Source organism: Puma concolor, chromosome C1 (assembly GCF_028749965.1).
Source record: "Puma concolor isolate L17-30 chromosome C1, mPumCon1.1.hap2, whole genome shotgun sequence".
Taxonomy (NCBI): domain Eukaryota; kingdom Metazoa; phylum Chordata; class Mammalia; order Carnivora; family Felidae; genus Puma; species Puma concolor.
Genome location: NC_141674.1, coordinates 153,578,943 through 153,587,693, shown reverse-complemented (window position 1 = coordinate 153,587,693; position 8,751 = coordinate 153,578,943).

The window sequence follows — 8,751 nt, the reverse complement described above, 5'->3', positions numbered from 1 at the left end:
TTCATTCTTTCTCATTGCCACGTAGTACTCCATTGTATATATAAACCACAATTTCTTTATCCATTCATCAGTTGATGGGCATTTAGGCTCTTTCCATAATTTGGCTATGTTGAAAGTGCTGCTATAAACATTGGGGTACAAGTGCCCCTATGCATCAGTACTCCTGTATCCCTTGGGTAAATTCCTAGCAGTGCTATTGCTGGGTCATAGGGTAGGTCTATTTTTAATGTTTTGAGGAACCTCCACACTGTTTTCCAGAGCGGCTGCACCAGTTTGCATCCCCACCAACAGTGCAAAAGGCTTCCCGTTTCTCCACATCCTCTCCAGCATCTATCGTCTCCTGATTTGTTCATTTTAGTCACTCTGACCGGCGTGAGGTGGTATATGAGTGTGGTTTTGATTTGCATTTCCCTGATGAGGAGCGATGTTGAGCATCTTTTCATGTGCCATCCGGATGTCTTCTTTGGAGAAGTGTCTATTCTTGTTTTCTGCTCATTTCTTCACTAGATTATCTGTTCTTCAGGTGCGGAGTTTGGTGAGCTCTTTATAGAGCTAATATATGACTAGAAGAATGCTGGTGCAATTTTGATTGGGATTGCATTGAATGTATAGATAGCTTTGGGTAGTATTGACATTTTAACAATATTTATTCTTCCAATCCATGAGCACGGAATGTTTTTCCATTTCTTTATGTCTTCTTCAGTTTCCTTCATAAGCTCTCTCTAGTTTTCAGCATACAAATCATTTACATCTTTGGTTAGGTTTATTCCTAGGTATTTTATGCTTCTTGGTCCAATTGTGAATGGAATCAGTTTCTTTATTTTCTTTCTGTTGCTTCATTATTAGTGTATAAAAATGCAACTGATTTCTGTACATTGATTTTGTATCCTGTAACTTTGCTAAATTCATGTATCAGTTCTAGCAGACTTTTGGTAGAGTCTATCAGGTTTTCCATGTATAATATCATGTCATCTGCTAAAACTGAAAGCTTGACTTCATCTTTGCCAATTTTGATGCCTTTGATTCCCTTTTGTTGTCTGCTGATGCTAGAACTTCCAACACTATGTTAAACAACAGCAGTGAGAGTGGGCATCCCTGTCATGTTCCTGATCTCAGGGAAAAAGCTCTCAGTTTTTCCCCATTGAGGATGATGTTAGCTGTGGGCTTTTCATAAATGGCTTTTATGATCTTTAAGTATGTTCCTTCTATCCCGACTTTCTCAAGGGTTTTTATTAAGAAAGGATGCTGAATTTTGTCAAATGTTTATTCTGCATCGATTGACAGGATCATATGGTTCTTATCTTTTCTTTTATTAATGTGGTGTATCACATTGATTGATTCGCGAATGTTGAACCAGCCCTGCATCCCAGGAATGAATCCCACCTGATCATGGTGAATAATTCTTTTTATATGCCATTGAATTCGATTTGCTAGTATCTTATTGAGAATTTTTTCATCCATATTCATCAGGGATATTGGTCTGTAGTTCTCTTTTGCTGGGTCTCTGTCTGGTTTAGGAATCAACGTAATGCTGGCTTCATAGAATGAGTCTGGAAGTTTTCCTTCCCTTTCTATGTTTTGAGAAGGATAGGTATTATCTCTGCTTTAAATGTCTGGTAGAATTCCCCTGGGAAGCCATCTGGTCCTGGACTCTTATTTGCTGGGAGATTTTTGATGACTGATTTAATTTCTTCACTGGTTATGGGTCCGTTCAAGTTTTCTATTTCTTCCTGTTTGAGTTTTGAAAATGTGTGGGTGTTTAGGAATTTGTCCATTTCTTCCAGATTGTCCAGTTTGTTGGCATATAGTTTTTCATAGTATTCACTGATAATTGCTTGTATTTCTGAGGGATTAGTTGTAATAATTCCATTTTCATTCATGATTTTATCTATTTGGGTCATCTCCCTTTTCTTTTTGAGAAGCCTGGCTAGAAGTTTATCAATTTTGTTTATTTTTTCAAAAAACCAACTCTTGGTTTCATTGATCTGCTCTACAGTTTTTTTAGGTTCTATGTTGTTTATTTCTGCTCTGATCTTTATTATTTCTCTTCTTCTGGTGGGTTTGGAGTGTCTTTGCTGTTCTGCTTCTATTTCCTTTAGGTGTGCTGTTAGATTTTGTATTTGGGATTTTTCTTGTTTCTTGAGATAGGCCTGGATTGCAATGTATTTTCCTCTCAGGACTGCCTTCGCTGCGTCCCAAAGCGTTTGTATTGTTGTATTTTCATTTTCATTTGTTTCCATATATTTTTAAATTTTTTCTCTAATTGCCTGGTTGACCCATTCATTCTTTAGTAGGGTGTTCTTTAACTTCATGCTTTTGAAGGTTTTCCAGACTTTTTCCTGTGGTTGATTTCAAGCTTCATAGCATTGTGGTCTGAAAGTATGCATGGTATGATTTCAATTCTTGTATACTTATGAAGGGCTGTTTTGTGACCCAGTATGTGATCTATCTTGGAGAATGTTCCATGTGCACTAGAGAAGAAAGTATATTCTGTTGCTTTGGGATGCAGAGTTCTAAATATATCTGTCAAGTCCATCTGATCCAATGTATCATTCGGGGCCCTTGTTTCTTTATTGATCCTATGTCTAGATGATCTATCCATTGTTGTAAGTGGAGTATTAAAATCCCCTGCAATTACCACATTCTTATTAATAAGGTTGCTTATGTTTGTGATTAATTGTTTTATATATTTGGGGGCTCCCATATTCAGTGCATAGATATTTATAATCGTTAGCTCTTCCTGATGGATAGATCCTGTAATTATTATATAATGCCCTTCTTCATCTCTTGTTACATCCTTTAATTTAAAGTCCAGTTTGTCTGATATAAGTATGGCTACTCCAGCTTTTCTTTTGACTTCCAGTAGCATGATACATAGTTCTTCAACACCTCACTTTCAATCTGAAGGGGTCCTCAAGTCTAAAATGAGTCTCTTGTAGACAGTAAATAGATGAGTCTTGTTTTTTTTCTTTTTATCCATTCTAATACCCTATGTCTTTTGGTTGGCACATTTAGTCCATTTACATTCAGTGTTATTATAGAAAGATATGGGTTTAGAGTCATTGTGATGTCTGTAGGTTTCATGCTTGTAGTGATGTCTCTGGTATTTTGTGGTCCTTGCAACATTTCACTCACAGAATCCCCCTTAGGATCTCTTGTAGGGCTGATTTAGTGGTGATGTATTCCTTCAGTTTTTGTTTGTTTGGGAAGACCTTTATCTCTCCTTCTATTCTAAATGACAGACTTGCTGGATAAAGGATTCTCAGCTGCATATTTTTTCTGTTCATCACATTGAAGATTTCCTGCCATTCCTTTCTGGCCTGCCAAGTTTCCGTAGATAGGTCTGTCACTAGTCTTATCGGTCTCCCTTTATATGTTAGAGTGTGTTTATCCCTAGCTGCCCTCAGAATTTTCTCTTTATCCTTGTATTTTGCCAGTTTCACTCTGATATGTCGTACAGAAGATTGATTCAAGTTACATCTGAAGGGAGTTCTCTGTGCCTCTTGGATTTCAATGCCTTTTTCCTTCCCCAGATCAGGGAAGTTCTCCGCTCTGATTTGTTCAAGTATACCTTCAGTCCCTTTCTCTCTCTCTTCCTCTTCTGGAATTCCTATTATATGGATATTGTTGTGTTTTGATTGTAGCACTTAGTTCTCTAATTCTCCTCTCATACTCCTGGATATTTTTATCTTTCTTTTTCTCAGCTTCCTCTTTTTCCATAATTTTATCTTCTAATTCACCCATTCTCTCCTCTGCCTCTTCAATCTGAGCTGTGGTTGCCTCCATTTTATTTTGCACCTTATTTATAGTATTTTTTAGATCCTCATGAGTATTTCTTAGTCCCTTGATCTCTGTAGCAATAGATTATCTGCTATCCTCTATACTTTTTTTCAAGCCCAGCAATTAATTTTGTGACTATTATTTTAAATTAATTTTGTTATATTGCTTAAATCATTTTTGATCAGTTCATTAGCTGTCGCTACTTCCTGGAGTTACTTTTGAGCAGAATTCTTCCATTTCATCATTTTGGATAGTCCCTGGAGTGGCGCGGAACTCTTCCTCTGTGCTGTCTGTAGTACCCTATGTTGGTGGGCAGAGCTGCAGTCAGACCTGATGTCTGCCCTAGCCCACCGCTAGGGCCACATCAGGTGTGTACCTTATCTTCCCCTCTCCCAGGGGCAGGACTCACTGTAGAGTGGTGTGGCCCCTGTCTGGACTACTTGCACACTGCCAGGCTTCTGGTGCTGCTTCTGTGGGATCTGGCGTATTAGCCAGAGTAGATCTGTAAGGTGCACAGGGGCAGGAGGGGCAGGCTCAGCTTGCTTTGCCTTCAGTGGTCCACTTCTGGAGGGGCCTTGTGGCACAGGCACCAGGACGGAGGCAGACCCGTCAGAGGGATGGGTCCACAGAAGCACAGCATTGGGTGTTTGCCCGGTGCAAGCAAGTTCCATGATGAGAACCGGTTCCCTTTGGGATTTTGGCTGGGGGATGGGTGAGGGAGATGGCGCTTCCCAGCGCCTTTGTTCCCCACCAAGCTGAGCTCTGTCCTCCGGGGCTCAATAACTCTCCTTCCTGTTGTCCTTTAGCCCTCCCGCTCTCTGGTCTCCAAGCAGAGCTGTTGACTTATAACATTCCAGATGTTAAGTCCCGCTGGCTGTCAGAACACACTCTGTCCGGCCCCTCCACTTTTGCAAGCCAGACTCAGGGGCTCTGCCTTGCTGGGCGGGCTTCCCCTCCACCACCCTGGCTCCCTCCCGCCAGTCCATGAAGTGCGCACCGCCTCTCCGCCCTTCCTACTCTCTTCCATGGGCCTCTTCCTTGTCTACGCTTGGCTCTGGAGAGTCCATTCTGCTAGTCTTCCGGCGGTTTTCTGGGTTATTTAGGCAGATGTGGGTGGAAACTAAGTGGTCAGCAGGATGAGGTGAGCCCAGCATCCTCCTATGCTGCCATCTTCCCCCTTGTCGATATCTTACCTTTATCTTAGTATATCACTTTTCTCTGTTTTGAATGAAAAAATCTTTCTAGATGCCATTGCATCTGGTTCTCAGAACTATGACAAAGGTATGCACTGTCCCATTTCTCCTCTCACCTTTGATGAGGAAAAAGAAGTGCTTAAGGTTATAAACTGAATTGGAGATAGAACCAAGGCTTGAATCTAAACATGTAAAGTCATAGCTTATTGTCCTTTTTTCATCTTCTGCTGTGGTACCCACACATATGTGAGTAAAGGGCATATAAAACAAAAAATAATTGTGTTTCTATGGAAATGTTAACCATTGTCCTAATAAAATACTTTTCAATCAAGGAAATCAAAATATTTTGTGAACTTGCAATATGTAGGGTCTTTTCTAACTTTCCTGACATGTAAAGTTTGGCCACTGGGGTCCTTTATCCATACAGAGACTCAAGCCTAAACCTTTAGCCCATCTTTGTTTAGTGATCCTGGTTTTGTTGGTTACTTGGGTTTTGTTTATGATTTTATTTGACATATCAATCAAAATCAAACAGAGAAAGATGGTACATAAACACCTAGATAAATATGGTCGAGGGTTTGAGGTATCCTTCAAATGTTTTTATGTAATATATAAATATATGATCTAAACATATCATATAGGTAGATTTAAAAAATGAACCATATGCGTGTCATTCCATAGCTGGCTTTTTAACTTTTTAAACTGTATTTAACCATACTCTTATTAAGGATAATTAGCTTACTGTTTGTTTGTTTTTATTGCTTTGTTCTGCTTATAGAGTCATTTGCCATGGGTATTCTGCCCCTTACACCTTCATATGCCTATGTTGCCATTTTCTTATGATAAAATCTTAGATGTAGAATAGATGGGTAGTGGTTGAGGTCTCCCAATAGCAGACTGTGAGATGAAGATTGCATTTAGGCATCTTATGATGTGTCTGTGGGGTCAATACCTGTGGAATGGAAGGGAAGGAAGCAGGACCGTGAGAAGCTGACTGTCATGCAGTCTCAGGGAAACCCTCAGCAGATCCTCCAGGGAGATTTTAAGCTGGGGTGGCCTCTTAGAGTTGCCTGGAGCTGGACTGAGGTGGACGGTCCCAAAACTGATTAGTCACTGGATGTAGGCTGCCCCAGGAAGGAGGCTGGCTTGCCCTTGAGCAAGGTGGTTCTCTTCAGCCAGAGTGATTCCTGAAGCCTGTTGACAGCTCAGGGCTGTCTGCCGGCAGCACTCCCAGCAGCTGGGGGAACTAGTCCTGCATTTCTGAAAGGGGGTCTGGGTGGTGCATCATGGCACTGTGTCAAAGGCGATGCACATGATATACATTGATATATTTATAAATCGACAAATTGTGCCAGATTACATTCCAAAAGTTTGTTAAAATGTACTAATTTTACTAGCAGTATGTGAGAATGCTGGTTGCCCTAAATCCTTAATACTAACAACTATCACTCTTTATAATATTTGCCAGCCTGATAGACAAAAATCCTCATTGTTGTTTTCATTTGCATTCATTTATTAGTGAGATTAATATCTTTTCATACATTTAAAGGCCATGCATCTTTCTTCTTTAGTGACTTGCCTGTTTATGCCTCTTTTGCCATTTTCTATTGTGCTAATCTTTATGCAGTAATGATATTAACCATTTATTTGTCACATATGTTGTCACATATGCATTTTCTGAGTTTGCAATGTGCTTTTTAATACAGTTTATATAACCTTCAATGTAGTCTTTTATATAGTCAAATCAGTTGTTCTTTTCTTAATTTCTACTCTTTATTGTAAGCACCTTTCTTATTCAAGATTATTAATATATCTTAATATAAACTTTAATTCTAATCCTTCATAGTATATTGAATCCATTTTGAATTGTTCAAATAAACACGCATACCGTGATACCACAACTGAAGTTTGTGTTGAGGCACCAAGAAACGATACCTTAGTCTAAAGTATCTAGAACAAGATGCAGCCATTACGGTTTTATATCACGAGGGTTGCAGGACTCTTAAACCTCTCAACTCTATCAAGGATAGAGGAAGGTCAGCAGCCATTGATTAAAGGGGTGGATGTTGTTGAGATAAAGCTCTCAGTGTCCCGTGAATCTCGCTATCATCTTCAGGGGGAGGAGTGGCATGGTGGGACTCCCTTCATTTTACGGAGACCACTTAACTAGTACTTCAACTGTCCTCTGAAGTTTCAGGGCACAGTGGGTAGGTGTCTGGTGCAGGATGGAGAACTGAAGGGGCAAGTGACTAGCTTCCTAGCTTCTTTGATGTTAGAATGAAGGGCAGATTGCTACTGAGTGGCTGATCTGCATTCCCAGAATTTCTCAGTACAGAGGTTTCTGAGTGTTACCTATGATCAGAAGCTCCTTACCCCGTGCCCCTCAACACAGAAGCATAGAACGTGGGGTCAGCTTAGGTCCTGTCCCAAAGGGTCACCAATGGGGGTGAGCAGATATCAGCAGAACTCAGATTATATTTAAAGGAAAAAAAGAGACAAGACAATGTTTATAATTATAGCCTACAAGCCCTGCTTCTTCAACCTAATAGCTATAGTGGCATGAGGTAAGGATCTAATTTTTTTTTCCACAAAAGTAGCCAATTCTTCCAATATCATTTATAAAACAATGCACCCTTTCATTCATGGATTTGAAACACCACCATTTGTTTGTATGTTAAATTTAAATATGTATCTACTTGTTCTTGTATTCCACAATGTTCCAAAAATATGATCATTCCTCTGCAGCATCATATTCTTTTAATAAAATGAGTTTATAAAATATTTCAATATCTGGTCAGAAAAATTTATTATCATTTTGGTCTAAACATTTTTTTTTGTTTATACTTTAGCATTTATTGTTTTTACATGAACAAAATAAACTTTAAGCAACCTCTCAAATTGTAGCTATTTTATTGGAATTGCCACGTACAAAATGATTTTGGGGGAGACATCTTTTATAAAATGTAGATTTCCCAACAAATATTTGGTATGTCTTCCCTTATGTCCTTCAGTAACTTTTTATGGCTTTTTTCTATATGTCCATACACTGCTTATTATATCCGATCTTAGATATCTTATATTTTATTAATTATGCTGAATTGGGTCACTTATTCTCATTCTTTCAAACATCATAAAATTATATATATAATAAATATATTATATATAATATGTATAATTATAATTATATGTACTGATAAATGTTTAATAGCTCACTCTCTGGAAAAATAACAAAATCCTTGACTTTTAGAATTTGTCACTTTTCATTGTGCAAATATTTCTGCCATGGCCATGTTTAAGCTATGGACATCAATGCCACCAGGTGTGTAATTAGGAAAATAATGCCAAATTTACTCTAGCAAGCTGTTATAGGCCAATTCTAGTATATCATTGTTCCTTACATCTTTTCTAGTCAAATAATTTTAAAAGATTATAATCAACTGTGAAGTTCAAAGTAAACTTTATGAATAAGAATTTAGAAGCTAATAATTAGAATCTAAGAACTTAGAAATTAAAATTTAGAAAACAATATGATATATGATCCTTAAATGTATTTTTTTCCTTGCATTTACTACTACTCATCACTGCTTCTGTTATGCATTAATTGGGGAAAGATTTCTGATGATTTCTCTTGGTCTCCCTCTCAGGGGCTATTGATCGTGTGGTTTTTCTTTTCCTTTTGGTGCTTGGTCTACACTTGGACTTGTAGATGTGAGAAGTGCACTGAATCCGATATGTGAGTCTACCACACTCAACAGGCTTGAAGTCTCCCCTTGACTAT